A 20,371-nucleotide genomic window follows, 5' to 3' on the forward strand; every position below is an offset into this window, starting at 1 on the left:
CTTTCGGAACGTCTAAGAGGTAAGGACTCGTCAATTGGTTCAACCAGAGTTTCCTCCTCGGGTTGAGTGCCAGTGATAGAGGTTCCTTCATCACTCGACTCTTGAATCTCTTCAAGATCGATTTACCTCCCACTGTCTCCTTGGCTTATGAGTTCTCGCTCTCGGAAAACCCCTCTCCTCGCAACGAAGACAACATTGTCACTCGGACTATAGAAGAGATATCCAAAGGATTTCTACGGGGTAGCCGATGAAAATACATTGCTCACTACAAGGTTCGAGCTTGTCATGAGTTTCCCGTATTACGAAAAGCTCGCAGCCCCAAACCTTGATATGTGCCAATGAGGGAGCTTTCCCTGTCCACATCTCATGAGGCGCTTTGGCAACCTTCTTTGTAGGGACTCAGTTAAGGATATGGGCGGCAATCTCTAAGGCATACCCCCAGAATGAGATAGGTAGTGAAGCATGACTCATCATAGAACGAACCATGTCTAACAGGGTTCGATTACACCTTTCTGCCACACCATTCAACTGTGGTGTCCTAGGTAGCGTCAATTGCGAAACTATTCTGCATTCCTTGAGATAGTCGTGGAATTCAAGACTTAGGTACTCTCCTCCACAATCGGATCGAAGCATCTTGATTTTCCTGCCCAATTGATTCTCCACTTCATGTTTGAACTCTTTGAACTTTTCAAATATTTCTGACTTGTGCTTGATTAAGTAAATGCACCCATATCTACTATAATCATCGGTGAAAGTCACATAGAAGCGGTTCACATCCTTTGTGGTGGATCTAAAGGGCCCACACACGTCGTTGTGTATGAGATCCAATAAACCCTCACCCCTCTCACAAGTGCCAGTGAAGGGTGACTTGGTCATCTTTCCAAGTAAACAAAACTCGCATGTGTCATCTTCCCTATGGTCGAATGACTCCAACACTCCATCCTTTTGGAGTTAGGCTATGCGCTTCTTGTTGACATGTCCAAGACGACAATGCCACTTGCATGCTTTATCCATACTATTGGAAGAATCCATACACAATACATCATTTCCTAGGTTATCTTACAACCATAACAGTTTCATAAATTCCATTACAAGGCAATACTTCAAAATATAAAACACCATTTAGATAAGCATAAATCGAACCATTCTCATTATTAAACGAATATCTAAATCCTTATCTAAACAAACCATGAAATGAAATGATGTTTCTTGCCATATCTGGTGAGTAACAATACTTATTTAAATCTAAACCTAATCCATTACTAAGCACTAGAGAATACACTCCAATCTTGGTGACAGGCGATGATCTTTTGTTCCCCATGATTAGATTTATTCTTCCACGCTCCACATCCTTATTTCTTCTTAGTCCATGCAAATCAGAACATATGTGATAACCACATCCTGTATCAAGAACCCAAGAAATAGCATGCGATGAATCATTAGATTTAATTGTGTAAATACCTGCGAAAGATGGCTTGATCTTCCCATCCTTGATGGCTTGCAGATATTTCGGGCAGCTTCTCTTCGAATGCCCTATTTTGTGGCAATAGTGGCACTCTGCCTCCTTTGGGTTTGAGTTGGGCTTAGCAGGACCAACTTTGGTCCCATTAGAAGAGGAACCATCTTGGGACTTTCCCTTGAGGTGGCTCTTTGAAGGAGCCTTCCTCTTCTTTCCCCTTCCTTGCTGTGGCAACCCGAAATTTTTTATTTTATAAGTTCAGTCAGTCAACTCAACTGAGTGTCAAAATCATTAGTACAAAGTTCTAGCCTGGTTACAGGCCATTCTAAGGAGTTTTGAGCCGAATACACTTAGGGAATAAGTGTTAGAAAGTACCCGCTAGAACCATAGTGTAGCAAATCGGACCCTAACGTCATCTAAGTGAGTTCATGGCCACAAGACCATGAGTTTACGACCGTAAACTCATGTTGCCGTAAACTCAAGGGTATATATAGAGCATTGGGTCATTTCCTCTCATTTCTTCCTTTCTTGGCTGGATTTTCTTCCAAATCCTCTCAACTATCATCCAACCTTTCACCTTAGATCTTCAAAAATAGTGAGTATTCTATCCCTTGATTAGTTAACACATCTTATTAACTAGCTTCTTACATTGATTTCATCCGTGAAAATCATGTTTGTTTAGATATTCAAGTTACACCAAGAACACCAAGAACACCAAGAGCACATACTAGTGTTCTTGGCCAATAACAACCATTTCAAGCTTCTATATCGTAAGTGCTCTTCCCTACACTACATATTCAGTTAGGATTCATGTTTAGACACTTAAAACATTAAGAATCAAAGGTCGAAAGAGAGTTTACGGCCTAGCATGTTCTTGGGCCGTAAACTCCCTTTTATGGTGCAAAGATGCCCTAAATTCCTTCCTTATGCCTAGAAACTAGCCTAGCACCTTACCTTGATGTGTTTAGGACTCAAAACAATCAAAATACCATCACCCATAGGTGATTACGGCCGTAAACAGATGACAAAGTGGTCCATGGGCCGTAAACACCCCAAAGGCTTCAAAGATAGTGGTCTTCCTCATCCTAGGGTAGAGCAAAGGTCCCTAAAAATCCCTAGCCTTCAAACTTGCAATTATACATGAAGAACCATGAGTTTACGGCCGTAAACTCCCTTTGGCCGTAAACCGATGGTAGTAAACTCATGTGAGTGCCATTCTACCTTCCTTTGTTGAATCACATGTGATTCCAACACTTGGTCAAGGTCTTTCCTTTCATATAGTTGTTATAAACACTATCTTCATGCCAATATGTGTCATTATATTTCATTTAGGACTTGTTGTTTCTCGGGACTTTATTCGTGGAACTTCTCATCCGTATGCGCATACCTGTTTGAATCACCCACATCAGGTGAGTTCATATCCCGTAATGAATGTTTTAACTATTTTAACTGTTTTAAGGGGGGGGGGGATACAAGTTGAACACAATGATAATTGTGTAAATGTTTGTTATAAACATCTTTCAAAATGTTACTTATGTTATTTATAAGTTGTCAAACATTTCAAAACTCTTTTAAAGGTTATGTTACTTTATAGTTATACAAAACTCTGTTTTTAAAGTACAAGCATAACTTAGTAGAGAAACGAGTCTTTTTAATAACAGTCCAAGTAGAACATTTGTAAACTATTATAGATATAGTTTAGGAGAATGTTATTCATTACTTCTAGTACAATGAAGCACACAAAGAGTCTGTTCAGTTCATGAGTCTATACTAACGCAATGCGTTCACTTAAGTACTTTTACATAGATTACGCTTACATGAATACATTTACATAAATATGATATCAATATACGAGAACAAAACAGAACATAATAAGGTGCTATAGCATGGAACAAGTTCAAGATCTAACTATACCAATGAATCACAACGCATTGTGATAGTTATATTGGGTATACATGATCATAGTAATGTGGATGTTCGCAGCTTGCACTTATGTAGGGGTCACATGTAGTTCCTAGAATCTCTTGACAAGGGAGTGTTTAGCATAGGATCTAGCCATCACATTATGCCTTAACCTTCAATTAAGGCATAATAGTACTAAAAGTAGTCACTTATTACAAATACTACAGTACTTACACTGTCAATACGACAATTACAGAAGGATATAAAATTTCAGTTTCAATATTATTAATACCTTTACCATGTGTCATATTCACATAATCGATGAGTTAGTTTAGATTTAATTAATAATAGTGGTACAGTCGGGTCTTGGTAGAAGACTACTTTCAAAACAGTCGGGTCTTGGTAGAAGGCTACTTTCAAAACAGTCGGGTCTTGGTAGAAGGCTACTTTTAAAAAGTTAGGACCATAACGCTAATCTTATGATTCCTTAATGTATACACCATAGGATACATATATACAAATAGGATCTGATAGCTAATAGGATGTGTGCTGTCCGCTTCATTTCTTGTCCTTGTTTGGTTGTGGGATTGGAACGGATTCACCCAATCTATTATCTACCCGATTATACATATATTTATGCTTAGTATACATTAAGTCATCACAAGGGTACCAGGTATGGATCAGGTTATAGGACACAGAGTCAAAACACAACTTTTCTAGTATAAAACATACTTTTCAAAGTCAATACTTTTGGTATATAAAACTAGAAATTTCCCAGATAAGGGCTTAATCCATTTTATTAAGCCAGTACAATTTTAAAGACTTTAGGTGAGTAACTCTATAACACCTTAGTTTATACACCATGTTTATATATAAAAATAATACCCAATAGATAGTTAAATGTGTGTTTTCTGCCTTACTTCCTGTCCTCGTTAGGTTGTGGACTTAGGGCAAATTCACCCAATTAACTTTCTACCCGATATCAGATTATATGTAGCAGTATAAACAAAGGTATTATAAAAGTAGTCACTGTGTTCAATATTTTACTATAAGAAATATAGGTTTTCTTAAAAGAACTTTTCGTTAGATATAAAGGAACCATTACAAATAACTCCATGAGTAACAAGTGATTGCACCAGGGTTATATATGACAACGATCTAACAACGAATGGAATGTGTGCTATCCGCATTACTTTTTGATCCTCGTTGGGTTGTGAGCTTAGGGCAAATGCGCACAATCGATTGTTTATTTACTCTGAGTATATATAACTTGTAACCACTTAGTACTCATAGAAAGGATTATAGTGTCATTTTACTTAACTTTCATTCAAGTAGGAAATATATGATTTTCCAGAGGAACAGGCGAACTTTTCAAAACAGAACTTACAGCTTACATCACTTGTACATATACATTTTCAACCACTTTTTACAGCTTACTCACATCACTAAAATATTATGAACTCACCAGCTTAATTGCTGATCAACTCTTTCAAATAACTTGTATTCTCAGGAGAGTATTAGACAGGTGCTCGTGATGGGAATTCAGAAGATGGAGCATTATAGCTTCAAGTCTTGTTTTGTTATTTGTTTATGACTTCTATGTTTTGTGAACACACACATTGTAAACACTTTCTTTCTAAATGAAATGGTTGTTCATTACTTGCTTACCATATACATATCTCGTGATACTAAACATGATGTCATCCACCCCCGAACGTTTCCACCGTTCCGGTTTTGGGGTGTGATAGATTGGTATCAGAGTATTGTTTATAGTGAACTAAGTATATCAACCGATAAAAGATATACGTCTATAAATACAAAGGGGCTTAAGTGCTCTGAATAATGATATATTTTAGGGTATAACTACAAGTTATTAAAATATATCTACTTGCTTATACGTGTACATAATAGAACTAGTGTCACGAGGAGAACAGAACAAAAAGTATTTAAAGGTTGGGCACTATAGTCAACCCGAATAGTTATGTAATCATAGCAAGGATTAATATAGCCCGATCAACTATATTCATTCGAGATGTGACCAACATGTTTTTGGGAATGATGTGGTGTTGCAACAGGGTTAAAACTTATCGGAACACCAGTCAAGAGAATGCCAGAACAAGTACAGTTAGAGTTAGAGTACTATGGGAGTATTCTATGATACGATAGCTCGATAACGAGTTTAGAACATACTAAGTACATTACGTTAGAATACTATAGGAGTATTTTAGTCCATATAAATAACGTATGTGATAACTTAAAAGACCCTTGCAGATAGGTCTATAATCTTACAGGGTATATTCCTAAAGTTTTATATATAATCAAGATCTTATAGACATAGAATCTGTAACCTACGCTTCGCTATCCATTCCTCTTAAGGAAGTAGTGTTGAGTTGGGATCAATTATTCGAAGGTATATTTGATCTTCAATTATATACAAACTCGTGTAACTTGTACAATTATAGAACGATTCCATAAGGATCACCCCATAAAGTTACCTTAAAGCTCATAGGTTCTTTAGTCACTTTCATTCTCGCACGACAAATCCAAATAAATGTAACCACATTCTCAGAGTATGCAACAGAAGAGTCCAGGAGGAACATGTAGTGACAAAGAACATGGTTTGGCATGCGGAATTAAAGCTTGCACAATTGAACATGGTGATTTGGGTGTTTAAGAGATATATTGAATGTATATGGTGTTACACAAAAAGGATCTAGATCTAGACTACATAATTAACACACACTTACACACTCACTTTTACATCTCTCAATCACACCTCTACAAGTGGTATGAACCCACTATTTATAGAGGTGTTTACATGTCTCTCTCTCACTCTCTAACAAATGGGTCTAAAGGCTAATACTCCACATGCAAGTGGGTTTTACAAAAGTCAAACATTTACAAAGTCATGAATGAATAACTTTGCAACCCCAACATTCTCCCCCTCAAAGTTAGGAATGAATGACCCAATTCAAATCTTCCAAAATCAAGCACTATGCGGTTCGAGCCTCAAAGGTGACACATGCCGAAACGAACTTCAATCTTCAATTCTTCCATGACTCTTCAATTTGGGCTCTAGGATGTGAGACCATACAAACCAAGCAGCAACGAATGATTAACTCCAAATAATCACCCAAAAGTTGCGCATAAAAACACACCCCAAAAATCTTCAATAATACCAAACCCATTTCGAATACATCACTTCCGAACTTCCAATTGCATCATCTCGTGGCTTCAAAACTCCAAGATCACTTCGGTCTTCAAATCCGCGTAATATGAAAAATTCAAGTTCGAATTTCCATATAAAACTTCTCCCCCTTTTTATAATCGAAATTTGATTATAAAACTCCATGGAAAAAGAACGTGCTCTATTCGGAATTTTTCATGTCAAAACTCCCCCTTAACATGTGGCATAAACATTGTGCTTCAATCCGAAAAATCCAAAAAATATTGAATTTTTAGCTTCGTTCACGGATCGCCTGTGACAAAGTTTCTCAAAAATGGGTAGAAATCGTCAATTTCAAAATTCTGCAGTGACCCGTTGTGCCCAAAACAGCAAAATATGCAAAACTCTCCCTCTTTTCCAAAGCTGGGTAAAAAGCGTTAATTTGCACAAACTGCAGGGACCAGATTTGAAAATTCTGCAATTTCAACATTTTATGACCCCATTTGCGAAGTTGGGTATAAACTGTCAAAAATGCGAAACTACAGGTATTCGTTTTGATAATTTCTGCATAATGTTCAAACTTGCGAAGTTGGTCAGCTTTTGTTATTTCTTGAAAAGAGCAGGGACCAAATGCGAAACTCTTGGTTTTCTTCCCCAATTCACTTATACTGTAAAAGACTTCGCATGTTTCAATTTCTTCGCACGTTTTGACTTCGCATTTTGACACTTCGCAGTCATCAAATGCGAACCATGTTTGACACACCCTAATGCGAATACCATTTCTTTTACAAGTGAACTGCTCCAAATGCGAATTAAACCATCTTTGCATATGCAGTTACACAAATGCGAATTTGATTCCAAAATGCGAACCAAAATTTTGTATGCGAATCCAAAATTGTTACAATCAACAACCCATAATCAAGCTTCCTTACTCCTTGCGAACATAAACACGCACAAAACCGATCCTGATTATTGATTCTTAGTAACAAGCTTCGCGTTTCAGTCAAGAACAACCCCAAATTTGCGAACAGTACTCCCAAAGTCTCAAAATCGACTCCAAAATCAACTTCGCTTTTCATTCAAGAACCCAATTCGATCAACTAACCTTAGAAATCTAACCCCAAAATCCACAGTGGAACTATTCGCATATCAAAAGAACAATCGATCGATGCGAATATTAATCATTAATTCCAAAATCGACTCTAATCATTTTAGTCGATATTGACTCCCAAAATCAATCCTTTGCCCTTCGCTTTTCATGAACAAGACGTATTCCAAAATCGACAATCAATGAACACAGATTCCAAATATTCGAATTCAACAATCAATTCTCTTCATCTGTTCGTTCTTAATATTCATCCAAATCAAGCGAAACATTAGAAATCAAAATCAATTTTTCATCATCTGTTCATTAATCGATTTTCGATCCTTCTCCTTTCATTCACCAATTCATCGACATCAAGATTTCGTTTTCCATTTTGACATCATTGTTACGAGTTTGATACTCAAGAACAAAAGAAATACTCTGTGGTTGACATCGACTTCTAATCAAAATCGATTATTACAAATCGATCCAGGTCAACCTAACAGATTCAATCAACAACAATGAACTCAATCGATCACAAATTTGAACTTTTCCAGTTTGATTTTCGACAAATCGAGAATCAATCTATCGATTTCAAATCAACAATTATGAATCGATATTCAAAATTCAGGTTAACAATCAACCACAAAAGATGATTAGAGACGAATAAATGAAATCGATAATCAAAAACTAAAACGCAGCAGATGAATCTATGAAGGAACGATTAAGAACAGAACATCCAATGGTACAACTTGTAAAGCTTGTGTACAAGTCAGGTGACGAATATCTACTTAACGATTCATAATGATTTAGACTAAAAGTCTTGATATCGGATTAAAAGAAATATGTTTGGGCTTGAAAGTTGATGAACAGTATCATTCGACATTTTGATTGGGCTCAAATCGATTGAATCAAATATCACTCATGGATTGGGCTTCGAATATATGAACAGTAAGATCAAGACTTGATTCAAATTGTGTTTATCAAATTAAGGGCTAAATGTTGATTCAAAAGAACAATTACAAATTAAGAATCAAATCAAACAAAAGAATAGAATTGGATCGGGCTTGATCAACAAAAATTTATTGGATCACAACAAATGGGTTTTTCAACAAAAATTTAGATCCAACGAGTCAAATGATCACAAATCAAAAAACGTTACGCACGATATCAACGAAATTAAGAGAGATCATAGAGAGACACTCACCAAAATTGTTCAAGTTGTGACAAAAATTGCCAAACCGAGAATCGTTCTTCAAAAATCACATTGATTGTGAAAACCAAGCTCTGATACCAATTGTAGTGACAAAGAACATGGTTTGGCATGCGGAATTAAAGCTTGGACAATTGAACATGGTGATTTGGGTGTTTAAGAGATATATTGAATGTATATGGTGTTACACAAAAAGGATCTAGATCTAGACTACATAATTAACACACACTTACACACTCAATTTTACATCTCTCAAGCACACCTCTACAAGTGGTATGAACCCACTATTTATAGAGGTGTTTACATGTCTCTCTCTCACTCTCTAACAAATGGGTCTAAAGGCTAATACTTCACATGCAAGTGGGTTTTAGAAAAGTCAAACATTTACAAAGTCATGAATGAATAACTTTGCAACCCCAACATTCTACCCCTCAAAGTTAGGAATGAATGACCCAATTCAAATCTTCCAAAATCAAGCACTACGCGGTTCAAGTTGTGACAAAAATTGCCAAACCGAGAATCGTTCTTCAAAAATCACATTGATTGTGAAAACCAAGCTCTGATACCAATTGTAGTGACAAAGAACATGGTTTGGCATGCGGAATTAAAGCTTGCACAATTGAACATGGTGATTTGGGTGTTTAAGAGATGTATTGAATGTATATGGTGTTACACAAAAAGGATCTAGATCTAGACTACATAATTAACACACACTTACACACTCAATTTTACATCTCTCAAGCACACCTCTACAAGTGGTATGAACCCACTATTTATAGAGGTGTTTACATGTCTCTCTCTCACTCTCTAACAAATGGGTCTAAAGGCTAATACTCCGCATGCAAGTGGGTTTTAGAAAAGTCAAACATTTACAAAGTCATGAATGAATAACTTTGCAACCCCAACATTCTACCCCTCAAAGTTAGGAATGAATGACCCAATTCAAATCTTCCAAAATCAAGCACTACGCGGTTCGAGCCTCAAAGGTGACACATGCCGAAACGAACTTCAATCTTCAATTCTTCCATGACTCTTCAATTTGGGCTCTAGGATGTGAGACCATACAAACCAAGCAGCAACGAATGATTAACTCCAAATAATCACCCAAAAGTTGCGCATAAAAACACACCCCAAAAATCATCAATAATACCAAACCCATTTCGAATACATCACTTCCGAACTTCCAATTGCATCATCTCGTAGCTTCAAAACTCCAAGATCACTTCGGTCTTCAAATCCGCGTAATATGAAAAATTCAAGTTCGAATTTCCATATAAAACTTCTCCCCCTTTTTATAATCGAAATTTGATTATAAAACTCCATGGAAAAAGAACGTGCTCTATTCGGAATTTTTCATGTCAAAACTCCCCCTTAACATGTGGCATAAACATTGTGCTTCAATCCGAAAAATCCAAAAAATATTGAATTTTTAGCTTCGTTCACGGATCGCCTGTGACAAAGTTTCTCAAAAATGGGTAGAAATCGTCAATTTCAAAATTCTGCAGTGACCCGTTGCGCCCAAAACAGCAAAATATGCAAAACTCTCCCTCTTTTCCAAAGCTGGGTAAAAAGCGTTAATTTGCACAAACTGCAGGGACCAGATTTGAAAATTCTGCAATTTCAACATTTTATGACCCCATTTGCGAAGTTGGGTATAAACTGTCAAAAATGCGAAACTACAGGTATTCGTTTTGATAATTTCTGCATAATGTTCAAACTTGCGAAGTTGGTCAGCTTTTGTTATTTCTTGAAAAGAGCAGGGACCAAATGCGAAACTCTTGGTTTTCTTCCCCAATTCACTTATACTGTAAAAGACTTCGCATGTTTCAATTTCTTCGCACGTTTTGACTTCGCATTTTGACACTTCGCAGTCATCAAATGCGAACCATGTTTGACACACCCTAATGCGAATACCATTTCTTTTACAAGTGAACTGCTCCAAATGCGAATTAAACCATCTTTGCATATGCAGTTACACAAATGCGAATTTGATTCCAAAATGCGAACCAAAATTTTGTATGCGAATCCAAAATTGTTACAATCAACAACCCAGAATCAAGCTTCCTTACTCCTTGCGAACATAAACACGCACAAAACCGATCCTGATTATTGATTCTTAGTAACAAGCTTCGCGTTTCAGTCAAGAACAACCCCAAATTTGCGAACAGTACTCCCAAAGTCTCAAAATCGACTCCAAAATCAACTTCGCTTTTCATTCAAGAACCCAATTCGATCAACTAACCTTAGAAATCTAACCCCAAAATCCACAGTGGAACTATTCGCATATCAAAAGAACAATCGATCGATGCGAATATTAATCATTAATTCCAAAATCGACTCCAATCATTTTAGTCGATATTGACTCCCAAAATCAATCCTTTGCCCTTCGCTTTTCATGAACAAGACGTATTCCAAAATCGACAATCAATGAACACAGATTCCAAATATTCGAATTCAACAATCAATTCTCTTCATCTGTTCGTTCTTAATATTCATCCAAATCAAGCGAAACATTAGAAATCAAAATCAATTTTTCATCATCTGTTCATTAATCGATTTTCGATCCTTCTCCTTTCATTCACCAATTCATCGACATCAAGATTTCGTTTTCCATTTTGACATCATTGTTACGAGTTTGATACTCAAGAACAAAAGAAATACTCTGTGGTTGACATCGACTTCTAATCAAAATCGATTATTACAAATCGATCCAGGTCAACCTAACAGATTCAGTCAACAACAATGAACTCAATCGATCACAAATTTGAACTTTTCCAGTTTGATTTTCGACAAATCGAGAATCAATCTATCGATTTCAAATCAACAATTATGAATCGATATTCAAAATTCAGGTTAACAATCATCCACAAAAGATGATTAGAGATGAATAAATGAAATCGATAATCAAAAACTAAAACGCAGCAGATGAATCTATGAAGGAACGATTAAGAACAGAACATCCAATGGTACAACTTGTAAAGCTTGTGTACAAGTCAGGTGACGAATATCTACTTAACGATTCATAATGATTTAGACTAAAAGTCTTGATATCGGATTAAAAGAAATATGTTTGGGCTTGAAAGTTGATGAACAGTATCATTCGACATTTTGATTGGGCTCAAATCGATTGAATCAAATATCACTCATGGATTGGGCTTCGAATATATGAACAGTAAGATCAAGACTTGATTCAAATTGTGTTTATCAAATTAAGGGCTAAATGTTGATTCAAAAGAACAATTACAAATTAAGAATCAAATCAAACAAAAGAATAGAATTGGATCGGGCTTGATCAACAAAAATTTATTGGATCACAACAAATGGGTTTTTCAACAAAAATTTAGATCCAACGAGTCAAATGATCACAAATCAAAAAACGTTACGCACGATATCAACGAAATTAAGAGAGATCATAGAGAGACACTCACCAAAATTGTTCAAGTTGTGACAAAAATTGCCAAACCGAGAATCGTTCTTCAAAAATCACATTGATTGTGAAAACCAAGCACTGATACCAATTGTAGTGACAAAGAACATGGTTTGGCATGCGGAATTAAAGCTTGCACAATTGAACATGGTGATTTGGGTGTTTAAGAGATATATTGAATGTATATGGTGTTACACAAAAAGGATCTAGATCTAGACTACATAATTAACACACACTTACACACTCAATTTTACATCTCTCAAGCACACCTCTACAAGTGGTATGAACCCACTATTTATAGAGGTGTTTACATGTCTCTCTCTCACTCTCTAACAAATGGGTCTAAAGGCTAATACTTCACATGCAAGTGGGTTTTAGAAAAGTCAAACATTTACAAAGTCATGAATGAATAACTTTGCAACCCCAACATTCTACCCCTCAAAGTTAGGAATGAATGACCCAATTCAAATCTTCCAAAATCAAGCACTACGCGGTTCAAGTTGTGACAAAAATTGCCAAACCGAGAATCGTTCTTCAAAAATCACATTGATTGTGAAAACCAAGCTCTGATACCAATTGTAGTGACAAAGAACATGGTTTGGCATGCGGAATTAAAGCTTGCACAATTGAACATGGTGATTTGGGTGTTTAAGAGATGTATTGAATGTATATGGTGTTACACAAAAAGGATCTAGATCTAGACTACATAATTAACACACACTTACACACTCAATTTTACATCTCTCAAGCACACCTCTACAAGTGGTATGAACCCACTATTTATAGAGGTGTTTACATGTCTCTCTCTCACTCTCTAACAAATGGGTCTAAAGGCTAATACTTCACATGCAAGTGGGTTTTAGAAAAGTCAAACATTTACAAAGTCATGAATGAATAACTTTGCAACCCCAACATTCTACCCCTCAAAGTTAGGAATGAATGACCCAATTCAAATCTTCCAAAATCAAGCACTACGCGGTTCGAGCCTCAAAGGTGACACATGCCGAAACGAACTTCAATCTTCAATTCTTCCATGACTCTTCAATTTGGGCTCTAGGATGTGAGACCATACAAACCAAGCAGCAACGAATGATTAACTCCAAATAATCACCCAAAAGTTGCGCATAAAAACACACCCCAAAAATCATCAATAATACCAAACCCATTTCGAATACATCACTTCCGAACTTCCAATTGCATCATCTCGTAGCTTCAAAACTCCAAGATCACTTCGGTCTTCAAATCCGCGTAATATGAAAAATTCAAGTTCGAATTTCCATATAAAACTTCTCCCCCTTTTTATAATCGAAATTTGATTATAAAACTCCATGGAAAAAGAACGTGCTCTATTCGGAATTTTTCATGTCAAAACTCCCCCTTAACATGTGGCATAAACATTGTGCTTCAATCCGAAAAATCCAAAAAATATTGAATTTTTAGCTTCGTTCACGGATCGCCTGTGACAAAGTTTCTCAAAAATGGGTAGAAATCGTCAATTTCAAAATTCTGCAGTGACCCGTTGCGCCCAAAACAGCAAAATATGCAAAACTCTCCCTCGTTTCCAAAGCTGGGTAAAAAGCGTTAATTTGCACAAACTGCAGGGACCAGATTTGAAAATTCTGCAATTTCAACATTTTATGACCCCATTTGCGAAGTTGGGTATAAACTGTCAAAAATGCGAAACTACAGGTATTCGTTTTGATAATTTCTGCATAATGTTCAAACTTGCGAAGTTGGTCAGCTTTTGTTATTTCTTGAAAAGAGCAGGGACCAAATGCGAAACTCTTGGTTTTCTTCCCCAATTCACTTATACTGTAAAAGACTTCGCATGTTTCAATTTCTTCGCACGTTTTGACTTCGCATTTTGACACTTCGCAGTCATCAAATGCGAACCATGTTTGACACACCCTAATGCGAATACCATTTCTTTTACAAGTGAACTGCTCCAAATGCGAATTAAACCATCTTTGCATATGCAGTTACACAAATGCGAATTTGATTCCAAAATGCGAACCAAAATTTTGTATGCGAATCCAAAATTGTTACAATCAACAACCCAGAATCAAGCTTCCTTACTCCTTGCGAACATAAACACGCACAAAACCGATCCTGATTATTGATTCTTAGTAACAAGCTTCGCGTTTCAGTCAAGAACAACCCCAAATTTGCGAACAGTACTCCCAAAGTCTCAAAATCGACTCCAAAATCAACTTCGCTTTTCATTCAAGAACCCAATTCGATCAACTAACCTTAGAAATCTAACCCCAAAATCCACAGTGGAACTATTCGCATATCAAAAGAACAATCGATCGATGCGAATATTAATCATTAATTCCAAAATCGACTCCAATCATTTTAGTCGATATTGACTCCCAAAATCAATCCTTTGCCCTTCGCTTTTCATGAACAAGACGTATTCCAAAATCGACAATCAATGAACACAGATTCCAAATATTCGAATTCAACAATCAATTCTCTTCATCTGTTCGTTCTTAATATTCATCCAAATCAAGCGAAACATTAGAAATCAAAATCAATTTTTCATCATCTGTTCATTAATCGATTTTCGATCCTTCTCCTTTCATTCACCAATTCATCGACATCAAGATTTCGTTTTCCATTTTGACATCATTGTTACGAGTTTGATACTCAAGAACAAAAGAAATACTCTGTGGTTGACATCGACTTCTAATCAAAATCGATTATTACAAATCGATCCAGGTCAACCTAACAGATTCAGTCAACAACAATGAACTCAATCGATCACAAATTTGAACTTTTCCAGTTTGATTTTCGACAAATCGAGAATCAATCTATCGATTTCAAATCAACAATTATGAATCGATATTCAAAATTCAGGTTAACAATCAACCACAAAAGATGATTAGAGATGAATAAATGAAATCGATAATCAAAAACTAAAACGCAGCAGATGAATCTATGAAGGAACGATTAAGAACAGAACATCCAATGGTACAACTTGTAAAGCTTGTGTACAAGTCAGGTGACGAATATCTACTTAACGATTCATAATGATTTAGACTAAAAGTCTTGATATCGGATTAAAAGAAATATGTTTGGGCTTGAAAGTTGATGAACAGTATCATTCGACATTTTGATTGGGCTCAAATCGATTGAATCAAATATCACTCATGGATTGGGCTTCGAATATATGAACAGTAAGATCAAGACTTGATTCAAATTGTGTTTATCAAATTAAGGGCTAAATGTTGATTCAAAAGAACAATTACAAATTAAGAATCAAATCAAACAAAAGAATAGAATTGGATCGGGCTTGATCAACAAAAATTTATTGGATCACAACAAATGGGTTTTTCAACAAAAATTTAGATCCAACAAGTCAAATGATCACAAATCAAAAAACGTTACGCACGATATCAACGAAATTAAGAGAGATCATAGAGAGACACTCACCAAAATTGTTCAAGTTGTGACAAAAATTGCCAAACCGAGAATCGTTCTTCAAAAATCACATTGATTGTGAAAACCAAGCACTGATACCAATTGTAGTGACAAAGAACATGGTTTGGCATGCGGAATTAAAGCTTGCACAATTGAACATGGTGATTTGGGTGTTTAAGAGATATATTGAATGTATATGGTGTTACACAAAAAGGATCTAGATCTAGACTACATAATTAACACACACTTACACACTCAATTTTACATCTCTCAAGCACACCTCTACAAGTGGTATGAACCCACTATTTATAGAGGTGTTTACATGTCTCTCTCTCACTCTCTAACAAATGGGTCTAAAGGCTAATACTTCACATGCAAGTGGGTTTTAGAAAAGTCAAACATTTACAAAGTCATGAATGAATAACTTTGCAACCCCAACATTCTACCCCTCAAAGTTAGGAATGAATGACCCAATTCAAATCTTCCAAAATCAAGCACTACGCGGTTCAAGTTGTGACAAAAATTGCCAAACCGAGAATCGTTCTTCAAAAATCACATTGATTGTGAAAACCAAGCTCTGATACCAATTGTAGTGACAAAGAACATGGTTTGGCATGCGGAATTAAAGCTTGCACAATTGAACATGGTGATTTGGGTGTTTAAGAGATGTATTGAATGTATATGGTGTTACACAAAAAGGATCTAGATCTAGACTACATAATTAACACACACTTACACACTCAATTTTACATCTCTCAAGCACACCTCTACAAGTGGTATGAACCCACTATTTATAGAGGTGTTTACATGTCTCTCTCTCACTCTCTAACAAATGGGTCTAAAGGCTAATACTTCACATGCAAGTGGGTTTTAGAAAAGTCAAACATTTACAAAGTCATGAATGAATAACTTTGCAACCCCAACATTCTACCCCTCAAAGTTAGGAATGAATGACCCAATTCAAATCTTCCAAAATCAAGCACTACGCGGTTCGAGCCTCAAAGGTGACACATGCCGAAACGAACTTCAATCTTCAATTCTTCCATGACTCTTCAATTTGGGCTCTAGGATGTGAGACCATACAAACCAAGCAGCAACGAATGATTAACTCCAAATAATCACCCAAAAGTTGCGCATAAAAACACACCCCAAAAATCATCAATAATACCAAACCCATTTCGAATACATCACTTCCGAACTTCCAATTGCATCATCTCGTAGCTTCAAAACTCCAAGATCACTTCGGTCTTCAAATCCGCGTAATATGAAAAATTCAAGTTCGAATTTCCATATAAAACTTCTCCCCCTTTTTATAATCGAAATTTGATTATAAAACTCCATGGAAAAAGAACGTGCTCTATTCGGAATTTTTCATGTCAAAACTCCCCCTTAACATGTGGCATAAACATTGTGCTTCAATCCGAAAAATCCAAAAAATATTGAATTTTTAGCTTCGTTCACGGATCGCCTGTGACAAAGTTTCTCAAAAATGGGTAGAAATCGTCAATTTCAAAATTCTGCAGTGACCCGTTGCGCCCAAAACAGCAAAATATGCAAAACTCTCCCTCTTTTCCAAAGCTGGGTAAAAAGCGTTAATTTGCACAAACTGCAGGGACCAGATTTGAAAATTCTGCAATTTCAACATTTTATGACCCCATTTGCGAAGTTGGGTATAAACTGTCAAAAATGCGAAACTACAGGTATTCGTTTTGATAATTTCTGCATAATGTTCAAACTTGCGAAGTTGGTCAGCTTTTGTTATTTCTTGAAAAGAGCAGGGACCAAATGCGAAACTCTTGGTTTTCTTCCCCAATTCACTTATACTGTAAAAGACTTCGCATGTTTCAATTTCTTCGCACGTTTTGACTTCGCATTTTGACACTTCGCAGTCATCAAATGCGAACCATGTTTGACACACCCTAATGCGAATACCATTTCTTTTACAAGTGAACTGCTCCAAATGCGAATTAAACCATCTTTGCATATGCAGTTACACAAATGCGAATTTGATTCCAAAATGCGAACCAAAATTTTGTATGCGAATCCAAAATTGTTACAATCAACAACCCAGAATCAAGCTTCCTTACTCCTTGCGAACATAAACACGCACAAAACCGATCCTGATTATTGATTCTTAGTAACAAGCTTCACGTTTCAGTCAAGAACAACCCCAAATTTGCGAACAGTACTCCCAAAGTCTCAAAATCGACTCCAAAATCAACTTCGCTTTTCATTCAAGAACCCAATTCGATCAACTAACCTTAGAAATCTAACCCCAAAATCCACAGTGGAACTATTCGCATATCAAAAGAACAATCGATCGATGCGAATATTAATCATTAATTCCAAAATCGACTCCAATCATTTTAGTCGATATTGACTCCCAAAATCAATCCTTTGCCCTTCGCTTTTCATGAACAAGACGTATTCCAAAATCGACAATCAATGAACACAGATTCCAAATATTCGAATTCAACAATCAATTCTCTTCATCTGTTCGTTCTTAATATTCATCCAAATCAAGCGAAACATTAGAAATCAAAATCAATTTTTCATCATCTGTTCATTAATCGATTTTCGATCCATCTCCTTTCATTCACCAATTCATCGACATCAAGATTTTGTTTTCCATTTTGACATCATTGTTACGAGTTTGATACTCAAGAACAAAAGAAATACTCTGTGGTTGACATCGACTTCTAATCAAAATTGATTATTACAAATCGATCCAGGTCAACCTAACAGATTCAATCAACAACAATGAACTCAATCGATCACAAATTTGAACTTTTCCAGTTTGATTTTCGACAAATCGAGAATCAATCTATCGATTTCAAATCAACAATTATGAATCGATATTCAAAATTCAGGTTAACAATCAACCACAAAAGATGATTAGAGATGAATAAATGAAATCGATAATCAAAAACTAAAACGCAGCAGATGAATCTATGAAGGAACGATTAAGAACAGAACATCCAATGGTACAACTTGTAAAGCTTGTGTACAAGTCAGGTGACGAATATCTACTTAACGATTCATAATGATTTAGACTAAAAGTCTTGATATCGGATTAAAAGAAATATGTTTGGGCTTGAAAGTTGATGAACAGTATCATTCGACATTTTGATTGGGCTCAAATCGATTGAATCAAATATCACTCATGGATTGGGCTTCGAATATATGAACAGTAAGATCAAGACTTGATTCAAATTGTGTTTATCAAATTAAGGGCTAAATGTTGATTCAAAAGAACAATTACAAATTAAGAATCAAATCAAACAAAAGAATAGAATTGGATCGGGCTTGATCAACAAAAATTTATTGGATCACAACAAATGGGTTTTTCAACAAAAATTTAGATCCAACGAGTCAAATGATCACAAATCAAAAAACGTTACGCACGATATCAACGAAATTAAGAGAGATCATAGAGAGACACTCACCAAAATTGTTCAAGTTGTGACAAAAATTGCCAAACCGAGAATCGTTCTTCAAAAATCACATTGATTGTGAAAACCAAGCTCTGATACCAATTGTAGTGACAAAGAACATGGTTTGGCATGCGGAATTAAAGCTTGGACAATTGAACATGGTGATTTGGGTGTTTAAGAGATATATTGAATGTATATGGTGTTACACAAAAAGGATCTAGATCTAGACTACATAATTAACACACACTTACACACTCAATTTTACATCTCTCAAGCACACCTCTACAAGTGGTATGAACCCACTATTTATAGAGGTGTTTACATGTCTCTCTCTCACTCTCTAACAAATGGGTCTAAAGGCTAATACTTCACATGCAAGTGGGTTTTAGAAAAGTCAAACATTTACAAAGTCATGAATGAATAACTTTGCAACCCCAACATTCTACCCCTCAAAGTTAGGAATGAATGACCCAATTCAAATCTTCCAAAATCAAGCACTACGCGGTTCAAGTTGTGACAAAAATTGCCAAACCGAGAATCGTTCTTCAAAAATCACATTGATTGTGAAAACCAAGCTCTGATACCAATTGTAGTGACAAAGAACATGGTTTGGCATGCGGAATTAAAGCTTGCACAATTGAACATGGTGATTTGGGTGTTTAAGAGATGTATTGAATGTATATGGTGTTACACAAAAAGGATCTAGATCTAGACTACATAATTAACACACACTTACACACTCAATTTTACATCTCTCAAGCACACCTCTACAAGTGGTATGAACCCACTATTTATAGAGGTGTTTACATGTCTCTCTCTCACTCTCTAACAAATGGGTCTAAAGGCTAATACTTCACATGCAAGTGGGTTTTAGAAAAGTCAAACATTTACAAAGTCATGAATGAATAACTTTGCAACCCCAACATTCTACCCCTCAAAGTTAGGAATGAATGACCCAATTCAAATCTTCCAAAATCAAGCACTACGCGGTTCGAGCCTCAAAGGTGACACATGCCGAAACGAACTTCAATCTTCAATTCTTCCATGACTCTTCAATTTGGGCTCTAGGATGTGAGACCATACAAACCAAGCAGCAACGAATGATTAACTCCAAATAATCACCCAAAAGTTGCGCATAAAAACACACCCCAAAAATCATCAATAATACCAAACCCATTTCGAATACATCACTTCCGAACTTCCAATTGCATCATCTCGTAGCTTCAAAACTCCAAGATCACTTCGGTCTTCAAATCCGCGTAA

Source organism: Lactuca serriola, chromosome 5, assembly GCF_051521515.1.
Source record: "Lactuca serriola cultivar US96UC23 chromosome 5, Lser_US96UC23_V15, whole genome shotgun sequence".
In the NCBI taxonomy this organism is placed as follows: Eukaryota; Viridiplantae; Streptophyta; class Magnoliopsida; order Asterales; family Asteraceae; genus Lactuca; species Lactuca serriola.